The sequence below is a fragment of the Vulpes vulpes genome, chromosome 2 (genome assembly GCF_048418805.1).
Source record: "Vulpes vulpes isolate BD-2025 chromosome 2, VulVul3, whole genome shotgun sequence".
Taxonomy (NCBI): domain Eukaryota; kingdom Metazoa; phylum Chordata; class Mammalia; order Carnivora; family Canidae; genus Vulpes; species Vulpes vulpes.
In genome coordinates, this window is record NC_132781.1 from 133,896,820 (window position 1) to 133,914,936 (window position 18,117).

Below are 18,117 nucleotides of genomic sequence, written 5' to 3' on the forward strand. Positions count from 1 at the left end.
ATTAATAACAAATAAATAAAAAGAAGGTGCAAATGCAATGAGGCATCCCCTCCCCAACACACTGTACCTCTAGAGATTAATTGAAATACATTTTAAGAGAAATTGTGGTCCTGCTGGTGTTTCTGATCTGTGCTATTAAGATGTGTGTAGACGTGTATGGCATTTGTGCGATACATTTGCAAGCTACTTCACTTAGATTTGGCAAAAACTTTATCACAATTAGTGGGACACTGGGATCCCTGGGTGGCGCAGCGGTTTAGTGCCTGCCTTTGGCCCAGGGCGCGATCCTGGAGACCCAGGATCGAATCCCACATCGGGCTCCTGGTGCATGGAGCCTGCTTCTCCCTCTGCCTATGTCTCTGCCTCTCTCTCTCTCTCTCTCTCTCTGTGACTATCATAAATAAATAAAAATTTTAAAAAAAGGAAAAAAAACATTAAAAAAAAAAACAATTAGTGGGACACTGAAGACATATTTGCATGCTCAAAGCAGTTTTGTTTTGTTTTGTTTTGGATTTTTGTATAAAACTAAGTTGTAGTTTAAGAAGCATGTCCTTTGATTTGATTTTTGAAAAAAGTGGGAATGAATTTCGTTGGGTGTCGGCTTCCTCCTGGGCAGGCACCTGGGCCTCTACCTACTAATGGCTAGCCTCTGCAGACAGTCCACTCCTCAAGCCCGTGTCTTAGGGGAATCAGCTCTTGTGATTCTTTATTTTTTTTTAAGATTTTATTTATTTATTTATGAGAGACACAGAGAGAGGCAGAGACACAGGCAGAGGGAGAAGCAGGCTCCACACAGGGAGCCCGATGTGGGACTCCATCCCAGGACCCCGGGGTCACACCCTGAGCTGAAGGCAGACACTCAACTGCTGAGCCACCCAGGGATCCCTCTTGTGGTTCTTATTAGGATTGCAAGACGCGCTTCAACATGCACCCAGGAACTGTGAAAAAAAGATTTATTCTCTACAGGTACCCAAGGGCCACATGGCGTGAGGGAGAGCAGAGGGGTGCCTTCCTTTTTTAGGGTACAAGGATGGGATGCCTTTGCTGAATTTAAAACTTAGGGGTTTTAAAACTCTTTGAATTTAAAATTTAAAACTTAATCCCAATCCCAGATTGAGATGTGGGAAGGGAAAAGCAGGATTGGGGGGGGGGGGGGGGCTGGTGGTCACTACTGTGGTCGGTTTGCAAGGTTACCCAAGGGCTTTCTAAGAGGGGAGCTTCATGGGTTGGGGCCGCCTGGTTTCTTATCTAATTGTTTTATTAGTAGCTGTGTCCTAATAGTTGCCAATATGTTGATTCCAGATGGACGTTTTTGGAATGGATGCCTTGATTATCAAAAGCTAAATGTTAGGTGTTCACGTTATAGGGTATTCGTTGATGAGGGATTTGTACATGTGTCTGTTTAGTTCTGCTCTTTGTTGTCTTGCCTAAATAAATCTTGCACAATTTAGTGGTAGGCATACTGGCCTTCTAAAAAGGTGAAAAGCTGAGGTTTCTAAATAGAATTTTATTGGTATGTGGTTTGATTGGATTGGTGGGTGTTTGGGGGCTTGTAGGTTGACTTTTGCTGAAATCAGTCTGTAGGTTTACAGGGATACCTCACCCGAGCCAATTTTGTGTAGCATTTTCAGAGAAAATGCGTTTCTAGAGCTACTCTAATTGAATGATAAGAAAGGTCTGGTAAATGAGTGCCTGAAATGATATGTGTGAAAAGAAACTTACCAAATTTACACAAAACTAAGATTTTTTGTTTGTTTTGTTGTAAATATAAAAATTCATGTATAGAATATTAAAATCACTTTTATGGATTCATGTCTGGTCTGGAGGGTCCGTGTCACAGGAAATAAAGGTGGGGTGCAATGGGGAGAACGTGTGCTCTGCAAACTTCTTTACCTAAAATGGAAGCTCCAACTGATATCTGGGCCAGCTGCTGTTCAGTTTTGCTTGATCAAACCCGGCAATTATGTGGAAATGGGGTAATGAGGCTACTACCAGCCAACTGGGGGACATTTTTTACATCTGGTTTTTAAAGAAAGCAAAAGAATTCTACCAAAGCAGATTAGAGCTTACAGTATGGTTCCATTTTTTGCTACTTTAATAAATATTTTCGGTCCCTTCGTCTCCTCTGATCTTTCCGCTGAGCGCCTGCCTGCTTCATAAGCATTCACCAGCAGTGGAACCTGTACCACCATCCAGGGGGATAGAATGTTTTTAACTTGGAAACCTTTGTAAAAACAGACAGGACCCCCAAGCAATGATTTTCAGCTGGCTCACACTGTCAACGACAGGTGGGAAATAGTCCTCTTCAACTCTTCACAATTGCCTCATCAGCAGGTGTCCCGTGTTTGTTTTCTTGCCAAGTCAGAGGCCTGAAAAACACGTTTCCTTAAAATAATAATAATAATAATAAATTAAGAAAATAAAAATTTAAAAAAATTAGCCCTGGTGTTTAGTATCATCATCACTGTAACATTTGGTTTCTCTTTGTCACTCAAAGAAGGTAATTGTCTGGTATTCACAGCCCAGCATCTTGCTGAAATGTTAGCACGGCTGCCCTGTGTCCATGAAGCACAGGCCTAGAGAGTTCAGGTGGAAGGTCTTTCTTGTTGGATTCCATTGGATGAATGCTTGAGGCTATGGGTTTTGAGGTGATTACCACAAAACCCATCTTCTAAACGACCTCATGTTCTGTTTAAATGTGTTTTAGATGTTCCATTGTGTGGAAGCTTAGGATCTCTGGAGGGGAGGGCCCAATCAAAGCAGTCTGATCCTATAGCATTTGATCAAGGGATTCATTACTTGTATTTAAAATTCCAGATAATTGAATGGAAAGGAAAACCTTGAACCATCTAGAAGTCAGCTGGCAGATGGGAGATTTGCACAGTGTCAAGAGGTTTCATGAGGAGAAACAGCTGTGATGCCTTTTTCACAGCAGAGCTAATACCAGAAAAGTCCTACTCTATACAACGGGAGGTGTTATTTCTAACATTCTGAAATATATTCCTTGGTTGTAATACCTGTGAGAGCCCCTTGTCGTACATTAAATGAATAGGGCGTTAGACATAATAACACTAATTAGAATAGTAATTCCTAATGCTTCTAAATTACTCCTAATATATCACACTGTGGTAAGCATTATATATATTTAGCTTATTTAACTTTTACAACACAAAGTAGTTGCTATGGTTACCTCATTTTTTTTTTTTTGAAATTGAAGTATAATGATGGGCACCTGGGTGGCTCAGTGGTTGAACGTCAGGTCGGGATCTGGGGTCCCAGAATCGAGTCTACATCGGGCTCCCCGCAGGGAGCCTGCTTCTCCCTCTGCCTATGTCTCTGTCTCTCTCTGTGTGTCTCTTGTGAATAAATCAATTAAAAAAAATATGTCCATGCTTATGGGTATGTAGTGATATCTTGTTTTGCTTTTAATTTGAATGTCCCTGATAAATAGTGATGTTGACCATATTTTTGTTCACTTACTGACCATTTGTCTTCTACTGCAAATCATCTGTTCTTAAAGTCCTTTGCCTATTTGCAACTGAAACTGTTTGTATTCTTATTATTGACTAGTAAGGGCTCTTTGTATATTGTGGTTACAAATCCATCGTCAGAAATAGGTATATATATATATATATATATATATATATATATACACACACACACAGGATATATATTTTTTTTTCCTGCGTGTGGCTTTTCTTTTCTTTTTTTTTTTTCTTTCTTTTTTTTTTTTTTTTTTTTGCTTTTCATTATTTAACAGAGTATCTTACTGAGCAGAAGCTTTAAATTTTGATGAGGTCCAAATTGTCATTTTTTTTTCTTTCAGCTTGAATGTTTTCAGTGTGCTAGATAAGACAATTTTTTTCTACACCATGATAATGAAGAAAGTCTCCTATGTTTTCTTTTAGAAACCTTATAGATGTGACTTTTATGTTTTGGCTTATGAGCCATCTTAACTTTTCCTTTTCTCAGTATAGTATCAAGTAGGTGTTAAAGTTTTGTTTTTGTTTTTTTTCCCCACATAGAGATTCAGCTCTAGCATCATTTAATTTAGGGGGATAAAAAGCACGACTTTACCTTCCCCTGTTGGAATTAATTGCCATAATGCCTCTGTCAAAAGTTAACTGACATCGTAACAATGGCATGGGTCTCCTTATAGATTTTCTCTTCGCTTCCACTGAGCTCCATCTTTCTTTATTCTACACTGGTCCTTTTCTTTCATAACTTGAACACTGTAGTTCCACTGTCTTCTTGCTTACATTATTTCTGATGAGAAAGAGAGTTCATTCTTAGTGTTCTTCTCTTATATGAAATGTGTTTTTTTCTCTAGCTTCTGAAAATGTCCCCTTCATCTTTGATTTTTAGCAGTTTGACTACTATGTACCTGGGTGTGGTTTTCATGATATGTAATCTACTTGGGACTTGTCAAATGTCTGGGATCTTTGGGTTCATGATTCTCAACAAATTCAGAGAACTATGATCATTATTTTTCAAATATTTGTCTTCCCTTTGGTCCCTGTCTCTTCCCTTTATGGGACTCAAAATTCATATATGTAAGGCCACTTGATAATGTCCCACAGGTCTCTGAGTCTCCATTTTATTTTATTTTATTTTATTTTATTTTATTGGATTTTGTGTTGTGTGTTGTGTTATGTTATTTTTTGTCCATGCTTCAGGTTGAATGCTTTCTATTAACCTGTTGGCAAGTTTCCTGATCCTTGATCCTCTGGTATCTCAAGTACCAATGAAAGTATATTCAGGAAAATTTTCAATTCGAGTAATGTATTTTTTTCTTTGAATAACATCATTTGCTTTATAGTATTGATTTCTCTGAGATTCTCTATTTATACCCACATTTTTAAACATTCTTAGATATTGTAGTAGTAGTTTTAAAGTCCATGTGTACTAATTTCAACATCTGTGACATCTCTGTGTCTATGTCTATTGATTGTTTATTCTCATTATAGATGACATTCTTGCTAATTTGTGCCAAACATTTTCAATGATACGGTTTTGAAAGCGAATTTATCTTACTTAAGAGAGTACTGAGACTTATTGTGTCATATAGTTAATATATGGACAGATCCATTTTATCCCTGTGGAAACTTGGTTTTTAGCTTGTTAGAGCATCTAAAGTATCCCTGACTCTAAGACTAGATGAACCCTAGTCATATGGTAGGCTTTTCTGGGATAGCAGTGAAATGTCCAGGGTTTTCAGTGAAGTCTCTGCACTAATTCCAATCTCAATGTTTCCCAGAACAATATCTAGAACCTATATTCACCTCACAGTCCCCTATTAGCTGTTTTCCAGATCTCATGGGATCTTGTTCTGACCTGACATAGTTGAGTATTCAGCCAAATATTCAAGGGGATCCCTCAGTGAGTTTATGTACCCAGCTCCTTCTACTTTGAATTTGTGTCCGACAAATCTCACTCACCTTAGCATTCCCAAAACCCATCTCTTTATTTTGCACAATGAGACTATTGATGTCTGTTTGTTTTCCACTTAAAAATGCTAGTTGGGATTTAAAAAAAAAAAAAATACTAGTTGGGAAAGTGTCTTCAAGCAGAGAGCTGGGATGAAATATTTCATGTGTCTTTCCATTACCCATAGACCACAGCATTCTGCTGTTGGTTGTCCAATGCCCCAAACAGATGTTATATACATTTTTCCATTATTATGGGATTTTTTTAGAGGATCTGACTATATTTAGAATCAGAAGTCATTTTATTTTGACTTCAAAGCTGAGTAAACTGAGACAAAGAGAGGTTTAAAAATTTGACAAACATCCTATAGCTTGGCAGAGCCAGGATCTAAATTCAGTCTGTCTGGCTCCAGAGTTGTGTCCTAATGAAAAGCCTGACAATAGTGTTTTGAGATTTATTTTTTCAGGGCTTCAATTTCCTGAAATGAAATTCAAAAGAATAATGTTCTGTGCTAGGTCATGGGCTCTTCCTCTCCAGCAGAAAGTACAAAAGACAACAGTACATAATTTGGATGTTTTGTTTTGTTTTGGTTTTTTTCCTGACTTTGTGGCTTATTCAGTCCATGCAGCCTTACCGTAAGTACTCAAGATCCGAGGCCCCTCCATGAAAAACAGGAGACGCTGAAGAGCAGCAGCTCAGTCATTTGTATCCTTGATGTCCCTTATCCTGTTTATTGGATCAGAAAAAATAGAAACCATTAGTGAAGGTAACTTCAGGAAAGCTGATGGCCTTTCTGTTAGTCTTTTATCCTAGTCCTTTATTGTCCTGGCTAATAGGTCCAGTCTCAAAATTTTACCAGAAAATACTTTCAATACTTTCATGGGGCACCTGGGTGACTCAGTCGGTTGGGCATCCTACTCTGATTTTGGCTCAGGTCATGATGTTGGAGTCCTGGGATCAAACCCTACATCTGTGCTTAGTTCAGGGGGAAGTCAGCTTGGGATTCTTCCCCTCTGCCCCTCCCCCTCACTTGCACTCTTGCTCACTCTCACTTGCTCTCTGTCTCTCAAATAAAGAAATAAATCTATAAAAAAGAAAAAATCCTCTTGTAATCAGTTTCTCCATAAACTTCAAATTAATTGGAGTTCTAGAATTTAAGCAGCCTTAGAGATACTTCTCACAAGATTACCAGGCTCATAAAAATTTCTAGTAGCATTGCTCACAATAACATTTTTGTTTCTTGTAATGAAGCACCATAGATAAAACAGGACAGAGTTTCTCCTATAAGGGGGAATTTAGATTTTGGCTTTGGCTTTGTTTTTAGACTCTGTGAGCTCAAGTTTTTATTGCTAACTTGAATTTTACTTGATTTTGGTTTACTAGTAATAAATCAATATATATTTGATACTAGATGTCCCAGAAGCTTCCCTCAGAAAGCAGAAAAATACTTCCATATGGTCTTTACAACCATCCAAGGTGATATGCATTATATCAGTTCTTTCTTAAGGGAAAAAACAGCAACCTTGGTATAATCCCAACTCTGAACACATATTATTCATATTTTTAACAGAAATGACTGTAGAATGATTAGAATTATAAACTAAGAAAGGACAAAAATTATTACTTGCAACAATATTTATGACATGTATGTTGGAGATGAGATCTTTTGCTAGCTTAATTCATTAGTTCTTTATGAAAGAAGGCAATATATAATGCTTTGAAGTTAGCTTTATGCCCTTGACTAAGGTTTTTTACTAATAGGAAATTGACTCCTTCAAATGCAAAAAGCTAAACCTTTAAGTGAGATTAAATATAAAGAAGGTGTCTGCCTCCCCATACACTCTTCACTGGGAGTTTGGAGGACCCCACTTAGAAGCTGGAGACCACTACAGCCAAATATGGACTGTGTGACCTCAACACGACAGCTCCTTGAACTAGGAGTAACCATCCGACTTACAGTATCTAATTCTCTAACCAGCTAGCAATCAATCACATTCTCTACACTTAAACTAAAAAGTGCTATCAGGGAATAAATAATATGTACAATTGACTTCGGTGGCATGGAAGTTGGCCTGAGACAGTGACTTTAGTTATGTGTATGCCTGCCTCTCAGTAGAAAAAAAGAGATCTGCATATAGGTGGAGAAAGCACTTAGAGACAAGCAGAAGGTAAAGACCAAAAGCTCCATAAAAGGTGGATAAAATTTTCTCATTTCTCAAGTCCTGGTTTTATAAGTATAATTGTATTTCAGTCCTTATACCTTTGAAGTTGCCTGTGGGATCCCTGAAGTTATCTCCCTTCACTGAAACTAGCTTGGATAGCTAGATTTCTTGTAACAAATACTCCCTGACTTAAGATGCTTAACTGCCAAGGTCCAATTTTCCTTAAAAAAAAAAATTAGAATGAACTGGCCTAAATTTTAAAAGTCTCTTTGGAAATGATTATCTCCCAAAGCAAAGGGTGGCCCATCCACTTACCTATTTAAGATCTGTGGCGCCTTTGAAAATTAATGAGCCAAGCTAATGAACCATGTTCAAGAAATAAGCAGCTATTTTGTATTACCGGGGTGATTAAGAAATCAGGACCAAGAGACTGATAATATTAAGTAGCTGTTGGTGCTTGAGAATCAGCATAATCAAACCAAACTCAATACACTAAAATGGAAATGGAATCTGCCCTTTGGTTTCTGGTAGCATTTGTTAATTACCTGTCCACACAAGTTATATTAAAATAGCAATAATTCTGTCTCTTATTCTTACTGTGACATATATATAATCTTCACTAACAGGGCTTTTTATGTGTATCCTCATGACTCTATTAAGTTTAGATTTTGCTAAACATTAATGTACCAAAACAGAATTGGAAATTATTTATTTCCTTTACCTTACTAAACTTTCAAGCATTAGAAATAATCAGTGTAATTGGCTATTTGTATCAAAAGTACCTCCCCTGAGATTACCACATCGACTAATTCTAAATCGAATATAATCTCTTGTTTATACAGCATTTTAAAGTGTTTCGGGTGCTGTCCCCTGCATCTCATTTCGTCCTCAGTAGTAGACTGTTTTGCAGATGAAGAGCTAAAGACCAGAGAAGTCTAGTTACCTGTGGGCAGCAGCCCCAAATTACCACAATAAAATGGTCTAAATAACACAAATGTATAACTTTACCATTTCTGTAGCTGGTTAATCTAACACAGTCTTACTGGGCTAAAATGAAAATGTTGCCAGGGCTGCATTCCTTTCTGGAGCGTCAAAGACCATTATCTTTTTTTTCTGTAGGTTTTTGGCAGAATTCAGTTCCTTTTAATACTGAGCTGCTCTGACTCCCACTGGCTGCCAGCTGAGGGCCTTTCCTGGTTTGCAGAGGCCAAGCACTAAGGTTTTCCTTAGACCTCATCAATGCCAGTCACTATGCTTTCATAGTGCTTCCTCCCCCTTTGTTTATTGTCTCTGTAACCACAGTGTAGATGTATTTCTGATTTTAAGTGCCATTTTAGGTTATCCAGTTAATCCAGTTACCTGGATAATCCAGGCAACTCTTCCCATCCCAAGATCTTTTTAAGCTTAGTCACATCTTCAAAGTCCCCTGTGAGATGTAAGACAGAGCTTTCAGGATTAAAGCATGGATGTTCACACGGGCTCTGGGATTAGGACATGGACATTTTTGGAGGGGCCATTATTCTGTCTACTATGTTCAGGGAAGGCTAATGCACGTCCCTGGGGTTTCCTCCTGAGCTCAAAAATTACAGTAGTTGGGGGGTCCTTGGGTGGCTCAGCAGTTTAGTGTCTGCTTTTGTCCCAGGACGTGACCCTGGAGTCCCAGGATCGAGTCCCATATCAGGTTCCCTGCATGGAGCCTGCTTCTCCCTCTGCCTGTGTCTCTGCCTCTCTCTCTCTCTATCTGTGTCTCTCATGAATAAATAAATGAAATCTTTTGGGAGTCCCTAAGTGGCTCAGTGGTTTAGTGCCTGCCAAAGATATCTCTAATAACATATGACTCGAGTAGCAGAGCTGCTTGTACTGCAGCCTCAGCCTACTAGAGCCTTTGCTTGTTCTGGACCTCACCGAAAACTAGCAGAGGTTGACTTTACCTAATAAATGGTCCTAACAGGACTCGAAAGTGCAACATCAAAAAGCCCTAGATGATTACCAGGCATTTTGTTGATCTCTTAATAGTAGGAGATCAGGTTGTAGCTAGCATCTTGTCCTTCACATTGCAGAGGACGTCTCGGCATACATTAGCTCACATCTTTACCAGTGTAGCAGCCTTCTGAGTTACTGTGAGATTTTATATGTGTGCTTTACCAGGGCATTTTGAAGAGTTATAGTAGGCCATAAAAACTCTGAATGAAAGTAATGGCCTATAGAATGTCCGACCTGCCCAGTTCGCATTCAATTGCATTCTATAGCACATGGAAGAGTTAGCACTGACCTGGAGATAGACCGTGAAGTATGCTGTTGGCTGTTAAGTAGAAAGACAACTTCCTTCTTATTCTTCCTGGTGAGTATGGGAAAAAATACATTTACAAATGAGTAGATCCAAACTATGTACTAGGGACTTCAATTGGTGCTGCTACTTGGTTAAGCGTGTGATAATACACTGACACAGGTCATGATCCATCCAGGTTTTGCAAGTGATGGACCAGTAAACTGAATGGAGGTCTGATTGAGAAAGCTCTCCTTGCATTCTTTAAGCCTTTTAGTGTGGTGGTAATGTCTGTAATTTTCCCTGAGATAAGTTATTACTTACTGGATTGGCAGGAGGAGGAAGGGCATATCTTCAGGGGATCTAGTTGGGCTCTCGAGCTTGGGTTTAAGGAGTCAAAGAACAAATGTGTGAGTTCAATTTTGAATATATACTTAGGAACTGGGGACATGGACCTAAAGAACCCACTGTGAGATGAATGTGATGACAGCTCCATTTATTACTGGACCTTGGTATGCCCCTATTCTAACAGGGGGTCAATGACGGTTCCCTGGTGTGGTTGATAGTATGGATCGTGTACCCAACAGCCTTCAAACGGTATGGGTATTCCCTTTTCCCTGGTTTATTTTTACCTTTAATAAATGGCTGCAAGTGTCTTTTGGGGGAGTGCTGGAAGAATCAAGTATATACAGTACTATATATTTTTTTCATAGCATTGTAGGATCTTTCCTCATGAAGACCCAGTCTCTCCTTTAGTTGGTGGATTCTGGATTCAAGAAATGGTTCAGAGAGGAAACTGTTTAAGAGATCATGACTTGCCACTGGCTAGCTGACCTCAGTCTTCTACTCATGTGATCTTCCAGAGATGAGTATATGTGGTGTCAAGTCTAGCCTTGGTCTGACCCATACAACGGTGCAGGCTCTGGACCATTATAATCCAATAAAAGCATAATGTGTAAAAAGAAACAGGTGAAATTCATTTTTAGCATATTTTATTTTATTTTATTTTTATTTTATTTAATCTCAAATATACACAGTACTGTCATTTCAATGTGTAATCAGTACTTTAAAAATAATGAATGTCACATTTTACATTCCTTCTTTCTTAGTAATTTTTTGAAATCTCTGTATCTTTTACTTCAAACACATCTCAGTTCCAGCTGGCCATGTTCAAGGGCTCAATAGCCCACATGTGACTGGAATACATGGGACAGAACAATTTTCGAGCAAAATTGTACCACAGAGTTGCCCTACCTTGAGTCAAGGGCACTTGGGTACCTCTACATTTGTCAGTTGGGAGGAAGTAAGGGGAAGTAGGTGTGAGACATCCAACATCCTTAGATGTTGCTTGCAGAAGTGGCTCTCAGGAGTCAAAGGCAATTCGCTGAAAAGAAATAGAAGCCAATACCACAGGACTTGGAGCTGTTAGGGAATAGGTGTGTTGGCTGAAAAAGGAGGTCTGCTTGGGAGCCATATGGTGTCTACTACCCTAAGTTAATTAAAATCATTTCTGTTCCTTGGATCCAAAAATCCTAAGATGTAACAGAATATCTGAAATGTGGCTTTTTATCTCCTGCCCTTATTTTTTTAAAATATTTTATTTATTTATGAGAGACACAGAGAGAGAGGCAGAGACACAGGCAGAGGGAGAAACAGGCTCCCTGCAGGGGAGGGGTGGGCGCTGATGTGGGACCGGATCCCAGGACCCTGGGATCAAGCCCTGAGCCAAAGGCAAACTCTCAACTACTGAGCCACCCAGGCAACCCATGCCTTTATTTTTAAGAAGCCTTCCCAATGTGAGCTCCCAGAATCACCTGGAAACTTGTCAGAATGAAACGAACAGGGGCTAGTAATCTCTGGTATAGCCAAACCTCCCCAGTGAATCCGATGTATGTTCAAAATAGAACCACTGAGTTAAATGCATGCTCCCTTGGGGAAGGCAGCCTCAGCCCTAGCACAGCAAAGGGAGCCTCAGGAAATACTGAGGTTTCTTGACCCCCTTATGAAAGGCTGGCAAGTGGCCTTTATGTACTTTACATGAGAGATCCAGAAGGATGGGATGGCCTTCATACCTGATGCATTCATAATTAAGGTAGCATAACTTGCTGCTTCTGTGTTGTAGAATGCTTGAGGCTAGTGTCCTATTTTCAGGGCTTAAAAAATGATTTTTGAGTTTTCATCTGATGTATTTCTGTGGGAAAGAGGAGCCCATTAGAACACCTGTTGGTGCAATAGACCTAACACATAGTGTCAGAGAAACAAATGACAGCCAAAGACCCACGCCTAACTCCTCTGCCGAGCTGCCCTAGGCTGACTAAGATTCATGGCCAGGTAGATCTGGAGCATTCGTGAAGTACTGATGAATTTGCTCTTGCGATGCAAGGCTACTGGCTAAGTTGCAAAGAACAAACAAGTGAGCAGGAGATAAAATAAGTTCAGTGAGAGGCCAGACCCTGAAAAGTCCTCAAAACCAGAGGCAAGGGACCCAAGATACTTTGAAGACAGTCCTTAACTTCAAGTAAAGAGGATTTTATTTACTTGGTATTTTGCTGACTAATGTCACCAGGGGGTCTTGAGGATGGAGTCTGAGAAGCACCCCAGGAGAAGTCTAGCATGGTTGGCCTTCCCTTGTTGTGACAGGGATCAGATGTAGAAGAGCAGATGCTGTGATCAGCGGGCAACTCTGTTGGGTAGCGTGGTCTTCCAGGTAATCTTGAACAAGTGTGTATTAATTTGTTTAGATTATGAACAAAAGTAAAATCATTTAAAGCATTATCACAGAAAATTTGGAAGCCTCTCCCACAGGAATGTCTGTGAAAGTAGCTAAATTCTAAAAACACCATTCTGAATGATTTTCTTTGCTTCCCCCCACACACATGCACTCTCTGAAAATTTAAGCATCCTTTATTGTGAAGTTTGTCCTAGAATTACAAGATTAAGTTAATTTCCTTCTGCAGTCTCTAGTGTGAATGGTAAATTTCTTTTCTAATAAAGAAATACCCATAGATGAAAATGTGGCAACTTGATTATAACAACTAGGACAGAATAATGACAGAGTGCTTAGATACTGAATTTAATTAGTATAATGCCAATTCCTGTTCTCCCAGTTGTCATCCCTCACTGTCTCACTCCAGTTCCAATCCATTGTGCAATTACAAAAGTCATTGCAAACATTTGCAATTGTTTTTACACGAAATGTTTACTAAAATGTTAAAGAGGCAATACAGTATTAAAATGAGCTTTTTCTACATAAAATGCTTCTGGTGGCCTTCATGATGGCCCTCTTCCGTACGGTGGTTCACTAGACACTGATAGACCTTGTTCTATGCATCTTGGCTTGTTTAATCATTTTCAAAGAACTAGAACTTCCTGCAATGTGTAACATTTAAAGGCTGTAATGAATGTATGTGTATGTGTGTGTGAGAGAGAGAGAGCATTTCAGGTACTAGCATGATTACTGGTATCCCAGTAGAGTACTCGTATTAGAATCATGGCCATTTTCTGTGATTGTGCTGTTTATATGGTGGTGCCCATTAGTAGAGATTCCATTTATTTTAGAATCTGCATTACCTCCATTTACCAGTTGCATGGCCCTGAGCAAGTTGAGTTCTTTGCACTTAGTGACCCTCTCTGTAAAACAGCAATAATGGTAGTAGCACCTGTTCAGGTGAAATAGTTTGAAGAGTATGTGACACAAGGTAGGCACTCCATTAGAATGTTGGGTATTGTCAATAAAATACCAGGACATATAATTTCCTCTATATTTTTTTTTTCTAGAGAGGTGTATATAAGCCACTTTGAAGCCAATTTTTTTATAGTCTCTTAAGACATGCTTTTGGATAAGATGGGAAAATAAGGCTAAATGACATTTTAATGAAATGAAGTCACTAAAGAACGAAATCGTAAGCAATTTGATGAGTGGCTCGATCACCGATCAGAGAAATCTCTATGCTACTTCTCAGTATTCACTGTCTGCTCCTGGCCTGTTTAATATGCTTTCTCACCAATGCATACAAAGACTCCTTTTTCTCCACATCTTCCCCAACACCTGGAATTTCTTGGCCTGTTGATATTAGTCATTGCCTCTGGTTTAAGTTGGTATCTTGTTGTTTTGATTTGTATTTTCCTGGTGATTAGTGATGTTGAGCATCATTCCTTGTGTCTGCTGGCCCTATATGTGTCATCTTTGGAAAAATGGCTATTCGGGTCTGCTGTCCGTTTTTTATTCTGAGTACTTTTTATTTTTGGTGTTGAGTTGTGCAAGTTTTTTATGTATTTTAGCTCTTGACCCCTTGCAAAATATACCATTTGAAAATATCTTCTCCCACTTAGGGTGCCTTTTTGTTTTGTGAATGGTTCCTTTGCTGTGCAAAACCATTTGTTTTGGTGTATTTCCACTGGTTTATTTTTGCTTTTGTTTCTCTTGCCTGAGGAAACATATTTAGAAAAAAAAATTGCTAACAATGATGTTCAAGAGATTACTGTCTACATTACTGTTTATATTTTCTTCTATAATGTTCATGGTTTTTTGGTTTTACATTTAGTCCTTTAATCCATTTTGAATTTATTTTTGTGTGTGGTGTAAGAAAATGGTCCAGTTTTATCCTTTTGTATGTAGCTGTCCGGTTTCCCCAACACCATGTGTGGAAGAGGCTATCTTTTCACAATTGTAATACTATCGCTTCCTTAGTCATAGATTAATTGACCATATAGACATGGGTCTATATATGGGTTCTCTGTCCTGTCCTATTGATATGTGTCTGTTTTTGTGCCAGTATCATATTGTTTTGATTACTTTAGCTTTGTGGTATAGTTTAAAATCTGGGATTGTGATACTTCCAGGTTTGTTCTTTTTCAGATTGCTTTGACTATCCAGGGTTTTTTCTGGTTCCATATAAATTTTAGGATTTTCTAGTTCTGTGAAAAATGCTATTTGTTTTTTGATAGGACAAATTTGACATTAAATCTTTAGAGTGTTTTGGGTAGTATGGGCATTTTAACAATACTGGTTGTCCAAATCTATGAGCCTGGCATATTTTTCCATTGTGTGTGCTCCAATTTCTATAATATATATCTTATAGTTTTCAGAGTATAAGTCTTTAACCTCTTTAGTTACATGTATTTGTAGGTATTTTATTATTTTTGGTGTAATTATAAACAAGTGTAATTATAAACAAGATTGTTTTCCTACACTCTCATTCTGCTAGTTCATTATTAGTGCACGGAAAGGCAACAGATATCTGTATGTTAATTTTGTATCCTGAAACTTTACTGAATTTATTGATTGATAGTTTTTTGATAGATTCTTCAGGGTTTCCTACATACAGAAGCATGTTGTGTGCAAAGAGTGACAGTTTTGCTTGTGATTTATCAAGTTGGAGGCCTTTTATTTCTTTTTTGTATGTGATTACTACCTCTAGGACTCCCAGTACTATGTTGAATAAAAGTGGCAAGAGTGGACATCCTTGTCTTGTTCCTGATTGTGGAGGAAAAGCTCTCGGTTTTCAACCATTGACTATGATAATAGTTGTGGGTTTTTCATATATTGTCTTTAAGTACATATGCCTACATAGAGGGCATATGCTGAGTGTTTTTGTCATGAACAGCTGTTGGATTTTTGTCAAATGATTTTTTTGCATATATTGAGATACTAGTTTTTATCTTTCCTCTTATTGATGAAATGTATCACATAGATTGATTCCTAACTATTGAACCAAACTTACATCCCGGGAATAAATATCACTTGATTATGGTGAATGATCCTTTTAATGTATTGTTGAAATCACTTTGCTAATATTTTGTTGAGGATTTTGTATCTGTATTCATCAGATATATTGACATGTACCTTTTTTGTTATTGTCTTTATCTGGTTTTGGTGTCCACAATACTGATGTTGTAGGGGCACCTGGGTGGCTCAGTGGTTGAGCATCTGCTTTTGGCTCAGGTCATGATCCCAGGGTCCTGGGATGGAGTCCCACATCAGGCTCCCCTACCGTGAGCCTGCTTCTCCCTCTGCCTATGTCTCTGCCTCTCTCATGAATAAATAAATAAAATCTTTTTTAAAAATAGTGACCTTGTAGAATGATTTTGGAAGTTTTCCTTCCTCTTCTATTTTGTAATAGTTTGAGAAGAATATGCATTAACTCTTTGTTAGGTACATAGTAGAATTTATCTGTGAACCCATATTGTCCTGGACATTTGTTGGGAGTGTTTTGATTACTAGTTTAATTTCATTACCAGTATTTGGTCTGTTCAGTTTCAAAAGATTGCATGTTTCTAGAAATATACCCATTTCTTCAAGGTTATCTAATTTATTGGCATATGATTTATCATAATCTTAGAATTCTTTGTGTTTCTGTGGTGTCCATTATTTCTCCTCATTCATTTTTTATTTTACTTTATTTTTTATAAGTTTGGTTGAACGTTCATCAATTTTGTTTATCTTTTCAAAGAACTAGCTCTTGGTTTCCTTGAGGTTTTCTATATTTCTTAGTTCCTACTGCATTTATTTCTGCTCTAATCTTTATTATTTCCTTCTTTCCACTAGCTTTGGGCCTTGTTTGTTCTTTTTCTAGCTTCTTTGGTTGTAAACTTAAGTTATTGGAGATTTTTCTCCTCTCTTGAGATAGACCTATAACACTATAAACTTCTCACTCAGAACTGCTTTTACTGTATCCCAAAGATATGGGATCCTAGTTTGCATTTTTATTCATCTCCATGTATTTTTATATTTCCTATTTGATATCTTCAGTGACCTATTGGTTATTTAGTAACATGTTGTTCAGCTTCCATCTGAATGTGGGTTTCTTTTTTCAGTTTTTTCTTGTAATTGATTTCTAGTTTCATATCACTGTATCAGAAAAGGTGTCATCTCAGCTTTCTAAAATTTATTGAGACTTGTTTTGTGGCTTAACATGTGATCTATCCTGGAGAATATTCCTCATGTACTTGAAAAAAATGTATATTCTGCTGTTTATGACTAGAATGCTACCTATCTTTTGGGGCCATATGGTCCAGTGTATCCTTCAAGGCACTGTTTCATTGATGATTTTCTGTCTGGCTGATGTATCCATTGCTGCAAGTGAGGTGTCAAAGTCCCTAGTATTATTGCATTACTGTCAAGTTCTTTCTTTATGTATGTTAATAATTACTTTATGTATTCAGGTTCTCCTATGTTGGGTACATAGATAGTCACAATTAAATCCTCTTGTTAGATTGATCCCGTTATCATTATGTAATGCCCTTCTTGTCTCTGGCTAAGTATTTGATCAACTGATTGATTGGTTGATTGATGGTAGGGAGGGTCAGAGTGAGAGAGAATCCTAAGCAGGATCCATGCCAAGCAAGGGGCCTGACATGGGGCTGGATCTCACATCCCTGAGATCATGACCTGAACAGATCCTTAACTGACTGAGCCACCCAGGTGTCCCTATAGTATTTGTTTTATATTCTAGCTTTTTGTGTGTGTGTGCTTCCATTTGCATGCAACATCTTTCTATTCCTTCACTTACAATTTATATGTGTCTTTAGGTCTGAAGTAAGTCTCTTACAGGCATCGTAGAGATGGTCTTATGTTCTGTTTATCCATTTAGTCTTTTAATTGTAGCATTTAGTCCATTTATATTTATTTTTTTAAGATTTTATTTATTTATTCATGAGAGACACACAGAGAGAGAGAGAGAGAGAAGGCAGAGACACAGGCAGAGGGAGAAGCAGGCTCCATGCAGGGAGCCTAATGTGAGACTCGATCCTGGGTTTCCAGGATCAGGCCCTGGACTGAAGGCAGGTGCTAAACCATTGAGCCACCCAGGCTGCTCAGTCCATTTATACTTAAAATAATTGGTATGTCAGTTATTGCCATTTTGCTCATTGTTTGTTAACTGTTTTGTAGTTCTTCCCTGTTTTTTTTTTTCTTCTGTTGCTCTTTTTCTTTGTGGTTGATAGCTCTCTCAGGTATTAGGCTTGGATTCCTTTGTCTTTATTTTGTTTTGTATCTATTGCAAGGTTTTGATTTCTGGTTACCATTGAGTTCATATGTAACATCTTACATACATAGCAGTCTGTATTAAATTGATGGTTGCATGAGTTAAAACACATTCTAAAAGCATTATATTTTTGCTCCCATCCCCCCCCCCCCACATTTTATAGATATGATGCCATATTTTACATATATTTTGTGTATCCTTTGACTCATTTTTGTAGGTAGAATTGATTTTACAACTTTGTTTTAACCTCCATACTGGCTTTATAAGTGATTGTTAC

The 18,117-nt window shown here is 38.1% G+C and overlaps 1 long non-coding RNA gene across 1 annotated transcript in view; it reads right to left on the bottom strand.

Moving 5' to 3' along the window:
• Positions 1–1,175: 1,175 nt before the first annotated feature.
• The window catches only part of LOC140597955 (uncharacterized), a 58,260-nt gene continuing 41,318 nt past the window's right edge, over positions 1,176–18,117 (bottom strand). The window contains exons 2-3 of the long non-coding RNA XR_012000028.1: positions 6,062–6,153; positions 1,176–2,369 (exon numbers count right to left, since the gene is read on the bottom strand). This is a non-coding gene — a long non-coding RNA (uncharacterized lncRNA). The remainder of the gene's footprint in view (positions 2,370–6,061; positions 6,154–18,117) is intronic.